Below are 22,512 nucleotides of genomic sequence, written 5' to 3'. Positions count from 1 at the left end.
ATATATATATATATATATATATATATATATATATATATATATATATAAATAGATACAAAATAGGGAGGGGGCAGTAGCAGCTGGAAGGAACAGAGAAAATACTCTAATAATCATCCATTCTCTTCTTGGAAATCTTCAGTTATAAGAACTCACAATCTTTCCCGCCACTCCCCTCCTCCAACATGATTTATTCCATTTTCAGATAGTTTTCCATTAATCATTTCCCTCAAGATAATAGCCATACTCTTAAATCCAGAAGCCAGACAATATTTGATGGATGAGCATTAAATATTGCTGTGATAAAGTACTAAATTGTAAAACTGCTGACAATTAAGAGACAGGAGATTGGGGAACTGGGTATTAATCATTCTGTATACATAATAAGAGTGAAGAGTCAGATGAGGAGAAAGATATCATTGTTAGTGTCTCTACTGAAGATGTGGGATGTGATGTGTGCTTCCAGAGTACAAATCTTTGTTAAAATCAGCATAAACCAAACTATTTGAAACTGTTGAAAAAGCACATATATTACATGAATATATTTAGTATCATTCTTCAGACATCTACAAACTGTATAACCCTGGGCAAGTCATTGAATTTCTTGGCCTCGGTTTGCCCATCTGTAAAATGGTGATAGCAATTACCTTACAGGATGCTTGTGAGAATCCAGTGAGCTTATACATGCAAAGCTCACTACAAGCCTTAAAGTGCTACATAAATGCTATTTCACTGCCAAGTTAGATTCATTTCTGTATTATATTACTTTGGCTGAAATGCAACTAGCAGGCATTCCTTTTGAAAGTTCTATGGGATAGAGCTTTTCCTTTTGAGCAAGGACTTAAAATTAAGGAAGTCAGTCTTTTAAAAAAGTGTCAATAGTACATATTTCAGATAATAAGCAGCTGATTCTAATCAAAGGTCAGTCATCACATGCACAAAGTAACTGGCAGACTTATCAATAACTTGTACTTTTCAACCACACTGATACATACTGGTCAAAATCTTTGTTGATACAATCCTTGAAAAGGAGCCCTTGCGTGCATGTGGCTGGTGGAATAGTATTAGGTATAAAAGACATTTCCAGAGATAAAGCCTTTAGAGCATCTTTGATCTGTTTCTAGCATATCATAGTAACAGACAACTTAGGAACACTAGCCTACAAACATAAATTCATTTGCTGTTCTCTTCACAATTTGGACCCAGAGCCTTTATCATTCTTAGGAGCCTTTTTATCTATGTATGGAGAACTATATGCATGTAGGAGATACTCAGTAAATATTTCTTAAATGAATGATTTGTAAAGCTGTTGAGAAATTGGACTCATTCAAAGAAAAATTATTTTTAACCTTAAACTTGAAAGAGTTAGAGAAGGGACTTTAGAGTTAATCTAATCCACTCACCTTGTGTTTTTTTGTTTGTTTGTTTTACAAAAGAGGATATAGCTACAGTAGAGAGTCTAAAATGAGGCAGCTAGGTGGCAGTGGGAAAGAGTACTGGACCTGAAGATAAGAAGAACTGAGTTCAAATCTCTCCTGACACATAAGATTTGGGTGACCTTGGGCAAGTAATAAATATATACGTATATACATACATACATACACATGTATATATATGCATATATATATATATATATATATATATATATATATATATATATATAAATACTTACTATGTGCCAGGCAATTTGGTCCTCACAGCAAGCCTGGAAGGTAGGTGCTATTATTATTATTCCTAATTTTTTTTTTTTGGCAGGGAGGGGAAGGCAGGGCAATTGGGGTTAAGTGACTTGCCCAAGGTCACATGGCTAGTAAGTGTTAAGTATCTGAGGTCGAATTTGAATTCAGGTTCTCCTGACTCCAGGGCCAGTGTTCTATTCACTGCACCATCTAGCTGCCCCTATTATTCCTATTTTTATAGATGAGGAAACTGAGACAGAAATTACGCAGTTAGTAAGTGTCTGAAGCCAGATTTTAACTCAGAATGAGGAGTCCTGACTCCAGGCACAGTACTCTATCCACTGTGCCACCTAGTTGCCTCTATGGGTATAAATCACTTAACTTTCCCAGACTCAGTTGCCTCATTTGTAAAATAGGTCCTACCACAGAGAGTTGTTGTGAAGATCTAATGAGATAACATGTATAGAGAGTTTGTAAACCTTACAGCGCTATATAAATTCTGTCTGCTATTATTATTACCCAAAGGATACAATAGTAAAGAATATAGCTGAGATCTGAACCCAGTTATTCTGACATTGGTTCTAGCATTCTTTTTATGTTTACAGTGAAGATACTGCTTCTGTTGTTGCTGCTGGAGTTGGGGAAGAGAACAAAAATTAGGTCATCTTTTGGGAAGGAGACCCCTTTTTACAAATAATTGACTCATTTCTCCATTTTGTATGGGAGTAGAGGGGAAAAGAGAGTGAATGCATACAATATTCTGACCCTCCCAGGTATAAAGGGGAGATGACCCTTCTTCAGTCCCTATAGTGAAATAAATTTAAATATCTATTGAAAGCTCTCATTTGAATGTTATGTAAAATTTTTTCACTATGTAAAGATACAAGTCCTTTGAGAAAACAATTTTTGTTTGTTGGTTTGTTTCGGAGGGGAGGCAAGTCAATTGGGGGTAAGTGACCTGCTGAAGATCACACAGCTAGTAAGTGTCAAGCATCTGAGGTTGGATTTGAACTTGGGTCCTCCTGACTCTAGGGCCAGTGTTCCACCTAGCTGCCCCCTAAGAAAACTATTTTGAAAAACTTTGTGATACAGTGTGAGCTAAAGCTGGTTGGGCCAGATTCAAGCAGACAGAGGTACTGGTCTAGGAGCCAGCATTTTAAGATTTAGCTGTGTTGGTTAAGAATGTTAAACAATGAATAATGTGGGTGGGTAGGTCTGGGTTAGCCAGAATAAGCCCAGATAGTTCTCAAGGGGGAAGAGATAGAGTCACAGATATGGAAGAACTATGGAAAATATGGAAGAAAAAAATGAAGAAAACCTCAGAAGTCATCTAGTTCAACTTGTATATGAAGGGAAATATTCTCTAAAGCAGCAATTCTCAAACTTCTGGGGACTCCTAGATACTCTTAAAAGAGCTTTTGTTTATGTGGCTTGTATAAGTGTTATCGTGGTATTACAGAAGTTGTTTTGACATCATAGATCCCTTGAAAAGGTCTTGGAGACCCCCGGGGTTCAGTAGACCACACTTTGACAACCATTGCTCTATAGTAGGGGTTCTTAATTTGGGATTCATGAACTTGTCTTTAAAAAAGATTTCTTGTTGTTCAACCATTTTCAGTCCTGTCTGACTCTTTGTGACCCCACTTGGAGTTTTCTTGGCCAAGATACTGAAGTGGTTTGCCATTTCCTTCTCCAGTTCATTTCATAGATTAGAAAACTGAGGCAAATAGATTTAAGTAACTTGTTAAGGGTTACACAGCTAGTAAATGTCTGAAGCGAGATTACAACTCAGGAAGATGAGTCTTCCTGATTCCAGGCCTTGCACTCCATCCTCTGTGCAATCCTAGCTGCCCTAAAAAAAAAAAAAATAACGTGTGTGTGTGTGTGTGTGTGTGTGTATGTAACCAATATATTTCAGTGCAATTGGTTTCCTTTCACAGTCATATTTATTTTGTACATGTAAATATGTTTTTTAATATAGAGTCTAAGTTTTTTTTTTCTTTGCTATTTCTACCTTTAGCTCTGATTTCTGTGCCCTGAGATCAAGCAGAAAAAGTCTAATCCTTCTTTCACATAGTAGCTCTTCAAAAATTTTTTTTAAAACTGCCATTATGGCTCTTCTCCTTCTCTAGGCAAAATAGCCAAAATTACTCCAAATGATTCTTGGGCAGCAGTTCTTTGTTTTTTGCTTTTTGGAGGGCAATTGGGGTTTAGTGACTCACACTGCCAGTAAGTGTTAAGTTCCTGAGGTCAAATTTGAACTCAGGTCCTCCTGACTCCAGGACCAGTGTTCTATTCACTGTACTTCCTAGCCGCCCCTTGGCAGCAGTTCTTAATCCCCTCTTTTTTTGGTCACAAACTCCTTTGGCAATCTAGAGAAGCTTATGTACACTTCTCAGAATAATGACTTTTTTAAAGTCAGCAATGCATTTATTAAGTACTTGCTATGTGCCAGACTTATTTTTTAAATTTTATTTTTAATTTATGGAATAAAACAAGCATTTCCATTACATAGTACAATAAAGAAAATGATTGCACATGAAACTGCAGCACTACTATACACAACTTGCTATTCCTTTCAAATATACAAGATTACCAAGAAAATGTTTTTAAATATATAAAATAAAACACATAGAATTTCAAGGGAAATCAATTCCATTGAAATGAAGGTATAATTTTCCCCACAGATTCCCCAAGGCATCTGTGGACCTCAGGTTAAGAACCCCTGTTTGATGATGTGGCTCCAAGTCCCATCACTATCCTGGGCCACCTTCTCTGGATATTCTGCAGTTGGTCAATTTCCTTCTTACAATGAGATGCCCAGAATTGACCATAATATTCCACATGTGATCCAGCTATGGCAGAGAACAGAGCCTCCATTGTTCTCTGCACCTTCTTTTTCTATTGATGTCTCCTAAAATCGCATTTGTTTTTTCAGTCACATGTCACAGAAGCAGAGTTAGAGTTGAGATTACACTAGATCAACTCCTTTATTTGACAGGTGAGGAAACTGAGGCTCAGGAGATTAAGTGACCTGTCCATCATCACTCCCATAGTAAGTGCCAAAGAGAGGACACAAACCTGAGTCCTATCCAGTACTGTATAAACTCTGGCTACAAATATCCATCATCCAAGATTGTGAGGTAAGATCTAGAAATCCTACAGGGAGGTAGGCAGCTTACTACATTGGACGGAGCACTGGATTTGGAGTTAAAGATTCCCAGCTCTGCTACTTATTACCTATGTGACTTTGGACAAGTTGTTCTGGATCTTAGTTCTTCATCTATAAAAAGAGGCAGTTGGACCAAATAGCCTCTGAGGCCCTTCCAGCTCTAAATCAATGATTCAATGAAATACCAGAATCTGAGACTTGGGAGTTAATGCAATAGAGTTCACTGGTGCCTGCCAGGAAGAAGTCCATAGCAACGTTTCCTCTGAAGTTGGCAATGGGCTTCTGTTGTCTTCTAAGCCAAGTAGCTCAAGCCTGACAATTCAGTTCCTTCCTGCCTGGCTAGCACTTTGGGATTAAAAAACATCCCATTGGTCTCTGACCAAGTCTCCTCACTGTCTACATCTTTTGATAGAAGCAACTTCACCAGATAAACATGAGAGTTCAGACAGCAATCCCTGAGGGTTCAGACTCAGCCTCTGATTACCACCTTTGTCCTCCAAGGGTTGGGCAGGGATGGTGGTTCACTGGTTAGAGCAACCCTTCCAAAACAAATGACTAGGGTGTTGCTAAAGGAAGCCAGCTATCTACAAATATAAATGCATTCTAGTCACATCCCACAAACCTAGCCCATGGAATAGAGTGTGTGGGGTGGATGGGAGGGGTGGAAGTGTGAAGGTCAGGGAAGGAGGACTTAAAAAAGGAACTGAAAAAAATGCCTCTTCATTGATGAAAAAGAGATGTGGGGTTTGGGGGAGGGGGGAAATCATCATCCAGACAGTGCTTTATATTCCTGTTTTTGCTGAGAGAGAGAATGAGAATCTAAACACAAGGATTCCAGGGAAAACAGCATCAGTCTTTCCAGTTGACCAGAAAAGAAAGGCAAAGGAAGGTCTTTTCTTTAAATTAGTTTGAATTGACTATCATATGACTGAGATGGAGAGAATTTATAACCATCCCATTGTTAAGATAAGCAGCCAGAGGCAGATTGAGGGTGAGGAGGCCTAAAGATTGGGGGAATATTGCCAGGATAGGACTTTTATTCTAGTGTTAAGAGTCAGAATAAGTACATAAAAGAAAATGTAATAATTAGTAAGAAAAGCACCAAGTTGTCCCATAGGCATTTTTATCTCTTTTACAAGTTGTTCCAAGGAAATATCTGTTTTATTGGCAATAGTTGTTTGAGCTCAACACTTGGATGAAAGAATTATAATTTTGACAAATGCATGGAAAATTCTAGTTTGAGTCAAATTCCAGTTGCCTCCTGGGATATCAAACAAAATCTACTCTTTATTGCCTAAACCACAGGGTTCAAGACATATTGCTGCTAGGAGGGGGCAGTGTACCGAAACTATAAAATCAAATTTTTTTGAGAAGCAAATAAATCCCTAAAAGCCTGAATATAATAAAACTAAGAACACTAAGTGACATAAATATCTTAAGTTTTTTATTCTGGTCTCCTTTTTCCTAGGGAGCTATGCAACTAGCTGATTCCCAATCAGCACAAGGTAACATTTACAGAAGAAGAAGAATGGTAACTAGCACAGATGGTGTAACCCTGGGCCAGACATGGCAATGGCCCCCATAGTTAAACGCTTTTTCAGAACTCGCCAAGAACAAAAGTAAACTCTAGGCTGAGTTTAATAGTTTTAAAATTTTGTTTTACTGTTTCATTTTGTTTTTAAAATGTATTTGATACAGGTTATAAAAAATAATTTTTATTCCTTTCTTTTTCTCTCCCTCTCCCAGAAAGCCATCCCTTATAACAAAGAATTTTTAAAATATTAAAAAAAAACCACAATTCAGCAAAACTGACCAACAAATCACCCAAATGTGACATTATGGGTAGTGTTCCACATTCATAGTTCCTCATCTCTTTAAAGAAGGGCCATATCTTTATTTTTTTGTGCCAAGTTTGCACATCTATAGTCCCTCATCTTTTTTGAAAAGGTCGTGTCTTTATTTTTGAGCTAAATTTGGTCATTATAACTTAACAGCATTAGTTTTTGACAATTTTGTGGTAACTATTCTTTCCGTTTACATTGTTTTGTCATTGTATCTGTCATTTCCCTGGTTCTGTTTACTTCACTGTGTATTAGTTCATATAAGCACTCCCATGCTTCTCTGTATTCATTTGAGATTTATAGGTTCATAAGTTTAGAGCTAGTTGGAGTAAACTGCAGAGAATATCTAGTCCAATATTCTCATTTTACAGAGGAGGAAATGAGGCCAGAAAGGTTAAATAATTTGTAGAAGGTCACATAGGAAGTAAATAAATGGAGTCACGATTTGAATCAAGCTCTTCTGGCCCCACATTCATTGTGTGTACATCCTCATTTTCCATGACTTTGTACTCATCATTTGGCTATAGGAATTAACCTAAAAAGTATGGTTGCTGCTTAAGTTGTAAACACTAGATACACTGACAGGGAGATTACTAATCAAACCTAGGACCTTAAGGTCACATGTGGACTTCTAAATCTTTAAGTGCAGCCTTTTGACTGAATCCAAATTTTACAGAACAGGTTTCCCCACTCCTACACTAGGCTAAAGAGCGTTCATATTTATGTTATGAAATACTCTGTTTTTTGTTATGAGAGCTGTCTTTCACATGTAGCATGGGCTATTGCTGTGTAGTTTGAAGGGGAAGAGAGTAGACATCTCTAGTCTCTGCCCCCTCCCCCTTCCCCGCCCCATCTTTCTCCAAAGGAGACTTCATTCTTTTCAGCAGGGGAGGCAGAAGGTTGGGGTCAGACTGCTGGCCACTCTTTTCTCCTTGGAAAATGGGAGTACTAGACTAGAATTGTATCTATTTGTTCCCTTAAATATTATTAGCCTTGGGGATATGGTTTTCAAGCTCAAGCTAATTTCTGAAAGCTGCTTCATTAATGGTGAAAGCAGGATCCAAGATTGATGCCCAAAGCCTGACTTCTTTCCCACCAAATTCTAGTTCCACAATGAACATACACATTAGCAAATAACAAAGAAGACCATTTATCCAACTTAACAGGGAAAGTATAAATAGGAGAATATATATTACATGATACAGAGTGAAGGTGTTCTCCCATTAGGAGTGAGGTAATTCAGTTTAACCAAGAGAGGAAGTCTAGATCTCAGCCAAAGGGAAGTTCCCTGAAGCCCTTAGAATAGCTACCTAGTGAGAGGTATATACCAGACTGCCAGCTTCTCCCCTGTCATCTTCTCAGCATCTTTTCCAAGTGGGGTTGGAATCTTCCATCTTTTCTCTCAAAGATGGAGGACAAAAGCACATAGAGAACAAAGATGCTTGAAAAATCTCAAAGAAGACCAAAAAAATCTCCTCTCTCACACTTTCCTCAATTCTGCCCCTCCCTTCATATAGGCAAAGGGAGTTAATCTATACCAATGAGGAGAGAGTTTCATACCATATGGGCTTTGGGACTAGGGTTATATTTTTATTTTTTATAAATTCACACATTGGGGCAGCTAGGTGGTGCAATGAGTGGAGCACGGGCTCTGGAGTCAGGAGGACCTGAGTTCAAATTTGGCCTCACACACTTAACACAAAAAACTGGCCGTGTGATCTTGGGCAAGTCGCTTAATCCCAATTGCCCTCCAAAAAGCAAAAAAATAAAAAATAAATTCACACATATCTTTTCCCCTCCTCTGCCATTTGATTTTTTTTTTTTTTATGACAGGTCAGCTAAGATAAAAAGAGTTACAAAGGAGATCTGAATATAGAGGTGATAAAGAGGAGAGCAAAGATAGAACCACTATACAGAAAAATTAAAGAGTGTGACAGAGAGGTCAAAACATTACCTGTTCAGTGTACCCTGCATATGTGATATGAGAGGCAATTCTGTCAATAAGAAAACTTACTGGTTGTCCAATAGAGGCCTAATAGATCAGATGGGAAGGGACCATCAACGGTGTCTCAAGAGAACTTTGCCTCAAAGACTGAATCAGGGAAGTTCATTAGGGTTAGGCAGGGAGAAGGTGGTGGCTCTTGATTAGAAAAGAGAAAAGACAGGAGGTGTTCACATATCTGTGACAGTGAGCCAGCATAGGATCATAGATCCTTAGAGGCCATCTAGTCCTACCCATTCCTTTTATAGGTGAGGAAACTGAGAGCCAGGGAGTTTAAGTAACTCAATCAAGCTCACGAAGATAATAAAAGGCAGCTAAGCAGTATAAGGCATAGAATACTGGATTTGGAGTTCAGTTTGGAAGAACTGAATTATTCTTGCCTCATACACTAGTTGTATAACCCTAAGCAAGTCACCTAACTTCTTCCTGACATACTTTTCTCATCTGTAAAGTGAAAATAATAATAACACCTACCTTCCAGGCTTATTGTGAGAGTAAAATGAAAAATTACATATAAAGTGCTTTGCAAATCTTGAAGGACTATTAGCTATTCAGAGTCATAGAGGGTATTTAAACTTGGATTCTCTTACCTAAGTGGAAAGCACTCTTACCATTTTATGACATCATATCCCACAATAGCTCTTCTTCACATGGATATTAGCTCCCATGATCCTTACAACAACCCCTGTGAGATAGATGTGATTATTATACCCATTTTCATAGTAATGCTTTAAGTTTTGCAAAGAACTTGACTCATGTCATCTCATTTAATCATTATAACAACCCTATGAGGCGGGGTTAAGTTCAGGCTCACATTTTCATGAGGTTGGATTTGGACTCAAGCCTTCCTGACTTCCAAGCCCAGTGTTTTGTCCACGACATGACACTCTTTCTAAATCAGCAAGACAGGCTGCCAGGCAGTAACATCCACCTCACCCTTTCTACCTACACTCCTTATTCTGCTTCTTGCCCTTGTAACATCTTATTTCCTTATTTCTTCTTTGTGACTGCCCTGGATATACATCTTAATCAGATTTCACCTGATGAATTTGTAAAATGAACTATAGCATCATATAAAGTCTTTATTTCCAAGAGGATTTCTTTTGTATATGGTGAGCTCCTTCAACATTTCTTGATAAATGCATCTATAGAGATAATTGTTCAATGACTATATGATTTCTAATATCAATAAAAGCAAAAAAACCAGGAGATGTGGGCTTGCTAAAAGTGTTCACCACCATCATGGACTACATCCTGTGTAAGGTCCAATTGAAAGAGACATTTTCAGGGAGCAGCCAGGTAGTACAGCAAGTAAGAGCACCGGCCCCAGTGTTGGAATGACCTGGGGATTGAATCCGGGCTCAGACACTTAGCACCCACCCAGAAACACCTGGCCTTGTAACCTTGAGCAAGTTACTTAACCCCAATTGCTTAAAAAAAAAAAAGAGGCATTTCCTAGAGCTGGTGAATGATGCTTTTGCTTGTAGACAGTTGCATTTGACCATTAGTTCTTAAGATCTCCTCAATACTATTCATGATTATGCAAAAGAGCAAGCAATTTGTCAGCAAATCAATAAGAATTTATTAACAACTTAATTTATGGCAGGCACTGGCAATGGGATATACATACAGAAGTGAGATTTTCCCTTCCCTCAAGGAGTTTATGCAAAGGAGATGTTTTGTGTTCACAGATCATCAGATGCTGTATATATATATATATATATCACCTAAAAACAAACAAATAATGATTTGTGGGTAAGGACACTTACAACTGGGGCAATCAGGAAGGGACATTTGAGGGACATAGCCCTTGGACTGAGGGAACTAGCTGTTCTGAGAGGCATAGGTGGGGAGGAAGAGCCTGCCAGACATGGGACATGGGCTATTCAAGGGCATATTCAGTGGCAGGAGATGAAATTTCTTATGTGGGGAACAGCAAATGGGCCAATTTGGCTGTAGCATACAGTGTTTGGGTAGGAATAATGTGTAATCAGCCTGGAAGATAGGCAAGAGCCAGACAGTGAATGACTATAAATGCCAGACAGAATCAAGAGATGAAAAACATTGTCTAGACTATGACACACAGTCAGATGGCCAGTCTGCTCAGTTAGTACACACACCAATACATACATTACATTTTGTGTATATTACCCAGATATACAAGAATATAATTGATGTTAAAAGTACTATGTAAATATCCAAATGTAATCCAGTCAACTATGGACCCAACTTAGTGTCCACCTGCAAAATACATTATATACAGTCATGTATATATGTACATACATATATATATGTATAAATATACACACATGTACATAATATGCAGTTATAGATATGAATTGTATTGTGTGCATCTATGTATGAATATGTGCGTATGCATATATGGAAGAGATAAACTGAAATGCATTTGGATATTTGTAAAGTGCTTTTTAACAATCTCAAGCTCAAAACCCCATCTTTTTTTCTTTAAAAATAAATATTCCCCTGGTCGTGTATCCTGAAATGCCACAGTTTCTGGAGTGAAAGTTGCCACTGACCCTGAGGACAATGAAGATGTAAACAGGCTGTGACATTTCTTCAAGGATGACATATGTGTAAGAAATACTTTGAAGAAATGTATGAAGATGTATATAATTCATAATAGTTGTTGAACAATCATGAGGGAAATGTGAGGGATAACAGATGGACAGCCTGAGTGCTGGTATATCTGAAATTTATTGAAAAGTACATTTTAATTGATATTTTTTGTTTTTATGTCACCTTTATTATCCAATTATCACTCCTCCTCCCCTTCCCAGAGAGCCATTCTTTATAATAAAGAATTTTTTTTAATGTGGGGTATTTAGCAAAACTAATAAAGATATTTTTAAAATGGAGCATGATATACATGTAGTATTCTGTACCCAAAGTACCTCACCTCTGCAAAGTATTGAGGGGGAGATAATTTCTCATTTCTCTTCTTTGGTGTCAAAGCCAACCTTGTTCATTATCATTTTGCAGGATTCCATTTCCATTATTTTGTTGTTTTTTCATTTGTATATAGTGATATATGTTTATGTATACACATATATGTGTGTATATGTGTATATAAAAGTATATAAATTAAGATAAAAGCTGAAAAAATAATATATACATTGTTATATTTATATATTATGTTTAAATATATTTATTTACTATATATAATAATATATTAATAGAATATATATTTAAATATATTTATATTATTATACATTGTACATTAATATATAATTATATGCATAAAATTTATAAGTGTGTATATTGTTTTCCTACTTCTGCTTAGTTCATTTTGCATCAGTTTATGTAAGTATTCCCACATATTTCTATATTCATTAAATTCGTCATTTCTTATGTCACAGTAACATTATATTATATTCATGTACCAGAGTTTGCTTTGTTACTCTTAAGTTGAGGGGCATTTCCTTTGCTTTTATTTTTCTACTACATAAAGTACTGCTATAAATACTATGACATTTTCATTGGTGATATATTGACCCTTTTCATTTTTAATACTAGTGATTTGGTTTTCTTGTCTCTTTTTTTAAAAAAATCAAAGATGTTATCTACATCCAGAAAGAGAACTGACAATTAAAAGTATGTATAGAATAATTTTACATATATAAACCTATTTGTATCAAATTGTAACAATCCCCCCTGGGGGGGAGTGAGAGAAGGGAAGAAGAAAAAAAAAGAAATTTACATGATAATTTTGTTGAATATTTAACAGTAGGTTTGAAGTTCCATGTACAACCATCTTTCATTGTACTATTTTATGAAAATGCTTGTTTTAGGGGTGGTTAGGTGGTGAAGTGAATAGAGCACCAGCCCTAGAGTCAGGGGGACCTCAGTTCAAATCTGGTCTCAGACTCTTAACACAAAAACTAGCCATGTGACCTTGGGCAAGTCACTTAACCCCAATTGCCCTCCAAAAAAGCAAAAAAAGAAAATGCTTGTTTTAGTGCATAAATTAAAAATGAAATAAAAAATGAAAAAATATTATAATATGGGACATTTCTCTTTGTCTCTGACCTTCTTGGTGGCATAAACTTGCAGAGGAATCTCTGGGTCAAAAATATAAGATGTTTTAGTCATTCTTTCCCCATAATTCCAGAATGGTTAGATCATTTCATGGCTACAATACACCAGTATGCTCATCTTTTTGACAACCCCTATGATATTAAATATTTCTGTATTTTGTCCTCTTTGCCAATTTGCTAGGTATTATGTGAAATCTGAAAATTTTCTCACATTGTTAAACATTCTTTCATATAGTCGTCAATAGTTTACTATTCTTTGGGGGAACAGTTTGTTCATGAACTCTGGCCATTTATCTATTGATGAATGACTTTGGGTCATATATTCCTATTAGTTATTGATGTATCTTGGATATTGGACCCTTATCTGATGCAATTTTTTCCCAGTTGACCGATTCCCTTTTAACCTTATTTTGTCTAGTCATAAGCTTTTAATTTCCCATAATCAAAATGATCTATTTTCTCTTTTTTGCCTCTAACATCTTTTATTGCCTTCTATCCTTTGTTCAAGAATTCATCTCTGGCAATTTCTGTGAAAGCTATATAATCTGTTCCTTTTCTAATTATTTCATGGTATGATTTTTAATATTTAGGTTGAAATTGAAATTTGTTATAGTATATGGTATAAGATATCATTCTAGACCTAACTTCTGCCTGATTGCTTTCTAGTTTTCCTAATGATTCTTGTCAAATAGGCAATTATTTCCCATGTAATTTATATTTTCAGGTTTTTCTAACACTTGTTTGTTTACTGAGTTCAATTGCTTATGATTCTTTTATTCTGTTCTATTAATTTGATCTACTCTTCTGTTTTTAATGGGCATCAAATAATTCTGATGATTAATATTTCATAATATAGTTTGGCAGATATAAGTATTTATTTCCCTTGATAATCCAGATGTTTGTTCCTCAAAATAAATTCTTTTATTTTGTGTATTCTCTATAACTCTTTAATAAAGTATCCCTTTGGTAATTTTATTGGCAAAGCACTAAATATACACAATAATTTTAGTAGTTTTGTCGATTTTATTATATTAGCAAAACCCAGCCTTGAACATGGAATATTCCTTTAGCTATTTAAGTTGCCATTTTTCTTTAAGAAAAAGTTTGTAGGGGTGGCTAGGTGGTACAGTGAATAGAGCACTGGCCCTGGAGTCAGGAGGACCTGAGTTCAAAAAGCAAAAAAAAAAAAGTTTGTAGTTGTATAGCATATAGTAACCTATAGGTACTGAATGTTCTTTTGTAGATTGATTATCAGATAGTCTATGTGTTTTATAGATATGTTGAATGTGATTTCCCTTTCTATTTTTGCCTCCTGGGTTTATGTATTATATAGAAATACTATTGATTCAAGGAAAACATACAAACAACTATATACATACAAGATATGCGCAATGTAAATGGGAGGTAATTAAAAGGAAAGTCATTAGGAACTGGGAGGTAGAGGGGGGAGACTGAGAAAGATCTCTTGTATAAGGTGATATTTGAACTGAGCTTTAAAGGTCAGGGGAGCCAAGAGGTTTAATTGAGGAGGGAGAGCATTTGAGTCAGGGGAAATAGCCAATGAAAATGGCTGAAGTCTGGAGATAGATTGGAAGATCAGTTCCTCTGAATTGTAGAATATTTGGGAGAGAGTAATGGATAAAAAGACTGGAAAGATAGAAAGAGGGAAAGTTCTGAAGGTCTTTAAATACCAAACATAGAATTTTATATTTGATTCTAGAAGTAATAGGGAGCTATTTGAGTTAATAAACTGGGAGATGACATGATTATACCTGTGCTTTAGGAAAGTTACTTTGGCTACTGAGTGAAGGATGAATTGGAGTGAGAAAAGACATGATGTAAGTTCAACGCAGTTCAGAAGTGAAATGATGAGTAGCACCCATGTGAATAATGCAAATTTTTAGACAAAAGCAAAAGTGAAGAAATTTTAGAAGCATTTCAGTTGGAATCATGAGATGTCCAGGTCTAGGAAAAAGCTCTGGACCTGAGAAAACTAGGCATACCTAGTTGTACAAAGATGTTTCAGAAATGAGGCAAGTGGTATAGTGGAAAAAGAACTTGAGGATCTGAGTTCAATTCCCACTTCTTACATTTCTTCGGTGCTTGACACTGGGAAAATCATTAAACTTCTAGTCTTTAGTTTCCTTATCTGTAAAATGGGAGTGTTAACCAAAGATGGCCTCTTTGATACTGCTAGCTCTAAATCTATGATTATGTGATAGAAAATAAAAATGAATTTATAAAATAGAATTATAACTAGAGGCAGGCACGGCATTACTTTTGTACTAGAGAGTATCACATACTGTGGGTTTGGCCACCATCTTTAATCATGTCCCCAACAACCCCTACACAAAATTTTCTATAAATTAAGAATAAAGTATGTTAGAAGTTAGAGGGACTATAAAGAAATCTAAAACAAATTTCTTGTTATCAACAGACATAGTGTAGTTGGGGAAATATGATATAACTATGAAAAGATAACTAAAAATAAAAGGTCAGGTGTGATCTATTCTAGATGAGTAGTAAAGACAAGAAGTACTATAAAATTTCATAAGTAAGAGAGATACAATCCATGGAGAAAGTGTTATTAGTGAAGTCTTCATGGAAAAAGTCGTTTGAACTGAGCCTTCATTGATAGGATAGAATTTACATAGAGACATGTGGAAGATCTCTGGGGAAGGAGAACGGCATGAGTAAAGCCCAGGACCCCAGGGCGAATTCAGGAAAAAATAAGTATATAGGTAAAGCTAAAGGTTTGTGATAGGGTAGAGTGGAACATGAGACTGGGAATGTAGCCAGTCTAAAAGCAATTTAGACCTTTATCCTAGAGACAATGGTTAAGCATTGAAGGTTCCTAACAAGGTCAAAGCAGTGTTTTAAGAATGTTACTATGGTAACTGCATGCAGAATGGGTATGGTGGGGAGGAGAAGCCGAGGTACCACCAAACCATAGAACTTCAGAGCTAGAATGGATGTTGAAAAACATCTAGTCATGGAATCTTAGAGTTAGAAGGCACCTCAAAGGCTAGTCTGTTCAGCCCATGTTTGTACAGAAATCCCCTCTGCAACACACATAACAAATGGTATTTCAGCCTGTGCTTGAAAAACTCCAGTAACAGGCAGCCCACTCATTTTTGGACAGCTCTAATTATTATGAAGCTTTTCCCACAGACCTGTGAATCATTGACCTAACTCAATTTATTTTCCTATAAGAACACACCACTGGTTAAAAAAAAAAAAAGAAGAAGCTATGGGAAAACAGAATCTACTTTACATAAATTCACCTTTGTAGAAAGCAATAATTAAAGACATTTATTCCTTAAAGCAGAGGTTCTTAACTTTTTAATTCTTAACTTCTTCCATCGGCAATGTGGTGAAGCCTATGAACTTCTCAGAATAAGATTTTTAAATATATAAAACAAAATCCATAGAATTACAAAGGAAAGCAATTACAGTAAAATCATCAAAACAGTAAAATATTTCAAAGGCAAGTTTATGGATTAAAAATCCTTGTCTTTTATATAAACTGATGCTGAGTGAGGGAAGCAGAACCGGGAGAACATTGTACACAATTGTAGACTTATCGTATCTCTGATTGACTTTGACAGACTGGGCTCCTCTCAGCAATGCCAGGCTATGAGACAACTCCAAAAGACTCATGATGGAAAGAGTTATCCACATCCAGAGAAAGAACTGGAGAGTCTGAATGCAGATGAAAGAAAACTACTTGCTCTCTTATTTGTTTCTTTTTTCTCATTGTTCATTCCATTGGTTATAATTCTTCTTTACAACTTGACTAATGTTTAACATGAAAATATTTTGTAGAACCTACATAGGATTGCATGCTGCCATGGGGTAAGGGGGAGGAGAGGAAGAGGGAGAAAATTTGGAACTCAAAAGCTTGTGGAACTGAATGTTGTAAACTAAAAGTAAATAAATAAATAATATCAAATTTTAAAGGATATCCTATGCCTTAAGATCAAAAGGATCTTAGTTGATCAAAGGGAGTTGAATAACAACTTTCATCACTTTGCATGAAGGATGAACAACAACATGTTTTCTCAGGCAGAATATGAGCTTCTTGTATGTGGGGACCATTTTATTTTTTATTATGTATCACCTATTTATGTAGGATATGACTATCATTTCACATAGTAGGTACTTAATACATGCCTTTTGAGTTTGCATAAAAAAAAAGAAAAGGATCTTTGTCTTTAAGTAAGAGTTGCATTTTCTTTCACAGGTATTTTAACAGTGAAATGAAAGTGCCAGTTCTGTGAAGGCTTCCCATGCTAGTTTGTTCTTTGTAACCAGATATCGTTCACCAGGAAAGGTGAAGTGCATCCCTATCAATGGGAAAATTCAAAGCAACTTTATAATACTACTTTGTACTTACTTAATGCACAGACTCTGGTGTAATCGTTGATTTCTACTAGTCTTCACATAAAAGAACTATGAATGATGCATCAGCATTCTCAGTTCCAAAGTCCAAATATTTACCAGCATTATAAACCTGAAAGCCAATTAAACACAGGTTCTGTTTTGTCAGGCCATTTAAAATTTCTGTTTCTTTATCATTCTCATCTGAATAAAGCTGGCACATCATGGTCATCAACAGAAAAGACAAAAACAGCAAAACACAAAAATCCCTTTCATTCTTCGAATTTTACCTTATAAATGTCATTCCTCATCTCTGTTCATTTACTCTGCTAGTTCCTGGCTGTCTGGTGTTCATGAATCTATAACAAGACAACTCATTGTAGTGAATCCTACTTTTCAAAAATAGCAAATATATATACATATGCATATATACACATATATGTATATACATAATTACATACACATGTATAAATACACACGTATATATAACACAACCCTAATTCAAGAATGCTTACCCTCCTGAGGGATGAGGCAGTGGAAAAGAAGAATTATATACTATAAAAGTTTATATTTGCCACACCTTTGGCCCTGCCCAGTTACTTATTGATGTCATTTCAATAATAACTTTCATGGATATTTACTAGTGTCTTTATTATAGCCAACACTTAAAACTAGATTTTATAATCAGCAGTTATCTCTAATGTTTCTTGTGAACAAAATGGAGAGAGGTAAGTTAGTTGACGATATTATTAGGTAGATTTAGAATTGGTGGAATGACCAGTTCTAAAAAGTAATGTGCTGCTATCGGTTGGAGATAAATCTCTAGTAAAGCACCCCAGGGATCTGTGCTTGGCATTGTGTTGCTCAACATTTTTGAAAATAACTTGAATTTTGTTGTTGTTCAGTTGTTCCAGTCATGTTTGACTTTTCATGACACCATTTGGAATTTTCTTGGTAAAGATGCTGGAGTAGTTTGCCATTTCCTTCTCCAGCTCATTTTATAGATGAAGAAACTGAGGCAAACAGGGTTAAGTGACTTGCTCAGGGTCACAAAACCATAGCTACCTGAGGCTGGATGTGAACTCAGGTGTTCTTGACTCTAGACCCAGCATTATAGCATTCTATTCATGGTGCCACCTAGCTGCCTCAATTAGAGCTGTCTAAAAGTGGAATAGGCTGCCTTAGTATGTAATGGATTCCCATCCCTAGAGGACCACCATACTCCTTGTGGTCACTTTACCCTCCATTCTTCACCCTCCTTCATTCCACAAATCCAATCAGTTGCCAAATCTTGTCAATTCTATCTTCACAATATCCTTCACATCCATTCCCTTATTCCTCCTTACACAGCCACCATTACTTCTTGTCTGCACTCAATGGTCTTTAAATTGGTTTCCATGAATTGGTCTCTCCTCCTTTTCGATCCACCATCCTCCACACTGCTACCACATTCATATTCCTATGGCACAGATCTTATGTCACACTCCTACTCAACAATGGCTCACTATTCCCTCTAAGATAAAGTACAAACTCCTCTGTTTAGTATTTCAGACCCTTCATAGCATGGCTCATGGATCTTTTCAGTCACATTACCCTTAGTTGATGTTCTTTGTACACAACATTTCACTTTTCATCTCCATACCTTTTTGTGGGCTGTCCTAATGTCTAGAATGCACACAATCATTTCCTCTGCCTCTTAGAATCTCTCAGTTTCTTCAAAGTTCAGCTCATGTGCCACCTCCTATGTAAAATCCCTTCAGATCTCCATGATTTCTAGCATCACCTCTCCAAAATGCTTTGTACATATTTTTTATTTATTTGTGCTTATGCATGCTGTTTCTTGCAACAAAATGTAAGTTCCTTGAAGACAAGCATCTCTTTTATTTTTGTCTCTGTGTCCCCAGTGCCTGGCACATTGCCTGACAATGATAGATCCATCTTAAGAGGTTGTTGAATCAATGGATCAAATGGCCTCTTCTAGTTTTTCTAACTCTGAGGTTCTCTGATTTGTGATTTGTGGACTCAGAGAACTTCCTTGGTTAAAGAGCTTTTTCTATTAAAAGCAAAATTATTATAACTTTTTCCCTAGCTCAGAAGACAATAAGGGTTAAACTGAACATACTACAATAACAAAATTCACTTGGAGGAACAAAAGATCTAGAGTGGTTAGGGAGATAATGAAGGACTGAGGGTAGAGTAACACCTCTAAAACTCAAAATACCATCATAAAACAGTAATCATGAACATGATTCAGTACTGGCTTTAAAAAGGAAAAGAAAAATAGATCAGTGGAATAGAATTGATACAGAAGCATCAGAAGCAATCAAATTCAACAACCCAATATTTTACAAATCCAAGAATATAAACAACTTGGAGAAGGACTCCCTCCCTATTTGATAGGAACTGCTAGGAAAATTGGAGAATTTCTACCAAAAATAAGCAGAAAGAAATATCTTGCACCATATACCAAAATAAATTCATATGGATAATAGAAAAAACACAAAAGGCCATACCATAACAAATATTGAGGAAAATGAGTAAAGATATTTTCATAGTTATGGATAGAGGGAGAATTCTTAAATAAAGGAAAGGGTAGATAGTAAAAGGTAAAATGAGAACTTATGTTAAATGGAATTGAAAAAGTTTTGCACAAACAAAATCAATGCAGCTTAGAGAAGTGAGAAAAGTTGGTTGGGAAAAATGCATTAAATATCTTTGATTAATGTTTTGATTTTTAAAATATTTAAGTTCTAAAGCTGTTTCCCAGTATATGTGGTTAAAAGATATGAGGAAGCAGTTCTCCAAAGAATTATAAATGATTAATAACTATATGAATTATTGCTCCAAATCATTAATAAGAGAAATGAGAAGCTCAGAGGTTTCACCTCACACTCAGCAAATTGGCAAAAATAATAAAAAAAGGAAAATAGTCAATATGGGAGGGAGTTCAGAAAGACATGCATGTACATGGTGGTGGAAATGGCTTAACCATTCTGAAAAGTAACTTGTAATTATGCTAAGAAAATAACTAAAATGTTCATAGTTTTTGACCCAGACAACCCTTTGTTGCCTTTCTCCTCTATTCCCCAGCCCAGAAAGCTGTAATCACAGACTTTGGAACAGGAAGGAACCTTAGAAACCATCTAGTCTAGCCCCAACATTTTATACATAAGGAAAGAGGCCTATACCCATTAAATAACTTGCCCAAGGTCACATAGGTAGTAATGTAGAGTGAGATTGGGGGAACATTATAAAACAAGGCTTGAAAAACAAGGTGGAACTGAACTTTTTGGAAGAGTCCTTATTAAAAAAAAGGAGTTTGAAAGGTCAAAGACAAAAATAGAGGCCTCAAATACACCAAACTATTGAGAGCAGCACATTTTGCGGTAGCAAAGAATTGGAAACCTTCCATAGGAGGTGGCTTATGAGTCAAACCTTGCAGGAGACTAGGGACTCTAAGAATCAGAAGACAGAAAGGAGAGGAAGGAAAGGCTTCCAGATAAAAGAGGATAACTTATACAAATACACAGAATATGGAATGCCATATCAGGGGAACAGCAAGTAAGCCAGTTTGGCTGGAATGTATAGTGCCTGAAAGGGAGTAAAATTTAATAAACTTGGAAAGCTAACTAACTTGGAGCTACCACCTTTGTATTCCACCACCATGTACATGTTTGTCTTTTCAAAATCCCTCCCATATTGTACATTTTGCTTTTTGGAGGGGGAAAGTAGGGCAATTGGGGTTAAGTGACTTGACCAAGGTCACGTTGCTAGTTTTTGTGTTAAGTGTCTGAGGCTGGATTTGAACTCAGGTCCTCCTGACTCCAGGGCCAGTGCTCTATTCACTGCACCACCTAGCTTCCCCGACCATTTTGCTTTTTTATGATGTTTGCCAATATGCTGAGTGTGAAGGACTTTACTGAACTGAATTGATATTTTATCCTTGAGGCAATAGAAATATACACAGGATTCTTGGGCAAAGATTTAGTATGGTAAGATTAGGAAGATTGTTTTGAAATTTATGTGAAAGATGAATTGGAGAAGAAGGAATGATGATGGAACAATTAGGAGGCTATTGAAATAATTGCAAATGAAAGGTGACAAGGGTCATAACTAGACTGGTGGAAACATAAATGGATGGGAAGGGATGGATACAAAAGCTGATGTGGGGTTGGAGTTGACAAGACTTGACTCTCATTGGTTTGGGGGAAAGGAAGGATAAAGGAGAAGGAACACTCAAGGAAGACTTTAAGGATGCTATCCTAGGCGATTGGAAATATTGTGATGACCTTAATAGAGACAGGAAAGTTTGAGGAGGTGTGGGTATTGAGCGTAAAGATGATGAATACTATCTTGGAAATGTGTTAACTTTGAAGAGTCTAAGGGGTACATATGTGGAAATATATTGCAGGCAGGGGGTGAACTCAGAAAAGACGCTAGAGCTAGATATTGATTTTGGAGTCTTTTGCATAGAGATATGGTCATTAAACCCACGGGTGGTGATGAGATCACTGAGAGGAGTGAAGAGAGACAAGGATAGGGTTCAGGATAAAGTCTTGGGGTAATTCGGTTTTGGGGGGTTAGAGATGAATGATAATCCATCAAAATACAAGGAGCAGTTGGATAAGTAGGAGAACCAGGAGAGAAGAGTATGATGAAAAGACAGGAAAAGAATAGTTAATATCCCGGGGGAGAGCGTGGTCACGTCAAAGATTATAGATCAGTCATCAATCAACAAGCATTTACAAAGTGCTTACCTTGTTCGAGAAAGATGAGGACTGAGGAAAGACCATCAAATTCAGCAGCGATCACATCTAACTATCCCAGAGTTTTGTGTGTACTTTTCGATACACGCCTGTAAGTGGAGAACCTTGAAAATAGGAGGCACTTAATAATTTTTTAAAAAGGCTGAATTGAGTTGACTTGAACTTATCTTCCTATTCTTCTCTTACTGTATGGAAGTCAACATAAACCGAATGCTTGCTTGCTTGATTTCTTCCAATTTTTCCAGTTATCAGGGAGCACAGAGTTCTTAAACATGATATTTGGATTATTTGGCTAGGTCTCCCCTTCATCTACACATCCCTGCTGGAGACTCACATTCTCAGCCCCTTCCACTATGCCCTCCTCCTCCCTCATCCCCTCCACCTGCCAGATCTATTTCCTCGTCTCAGCTAGTTGCAAAATAAACCCTGAGACAAGCAGCTGAAAGCATTTAAAACCTCTCCATTTCATTGCAAGATGAGCATTTTGAACTTTCCTTTGGTGGCAAGCTTGGAGTCTTATTATGTAAATGTGATTGGGGGGGAATGCTAACCTTTATGTAGGTTTATTGGGGCCCTTCACTAATATGCTTATCTTACAATTCTCAGAGACTGGTGAGACT

The 22,512-nt window shown here is 36.5% G+C and overlaps 1 long non-coding RNA gene across 1 annotated transcript in view; it reads right to left on the bottom strand.

Annotated features, from left to right (window-relative positions):
• The window catches only part of LOC138153266 (uncharacterized), a 78,390-nt gene extending 56,117 nt beyond the window's left edge, over positions 1 to 22,273 (bottom strand). The window contains exons 1-2 of the long non-coding RNA XR_011166320.1: positions 21,884 to 22,273; positions 17,143 to 17,259 (exon numbers count right to left, since the gene is read on the bottom strand). This is a non-coding gene — a long non-coding RNA (uncharacterized lncRNA). The remainder of the gene's footprint in view (positions 1 to 17,142; positions 17,260 to 21,883) is intronic.
• Between the last annotated feature and the right edge of the window lie 239 nt (positions 22,274 to 22,512).

The sequence above is a fragment of the Petaurus breviceps genome, unplaced genomic scaffold, assembly GCF_028583685.1.
Source record: "Petaurus breviceps papuanus isolate PSGF00001 unplaced genomic scaffold, PetGlider_PUasm1.0 90977, whole genome shotgun sequence".
Lineage (NCBI taxonomy): Eukaryota > Metazoa > Chordata > Mammalia > Diprotodontia > Petauridae > Petaurus > Petaurus breviceps.
The sequence above is the reverse complement of the archived record's forward strand: the minus strand, read 5'-3'. Positions and strand labels throughout refer to the sequence as shown.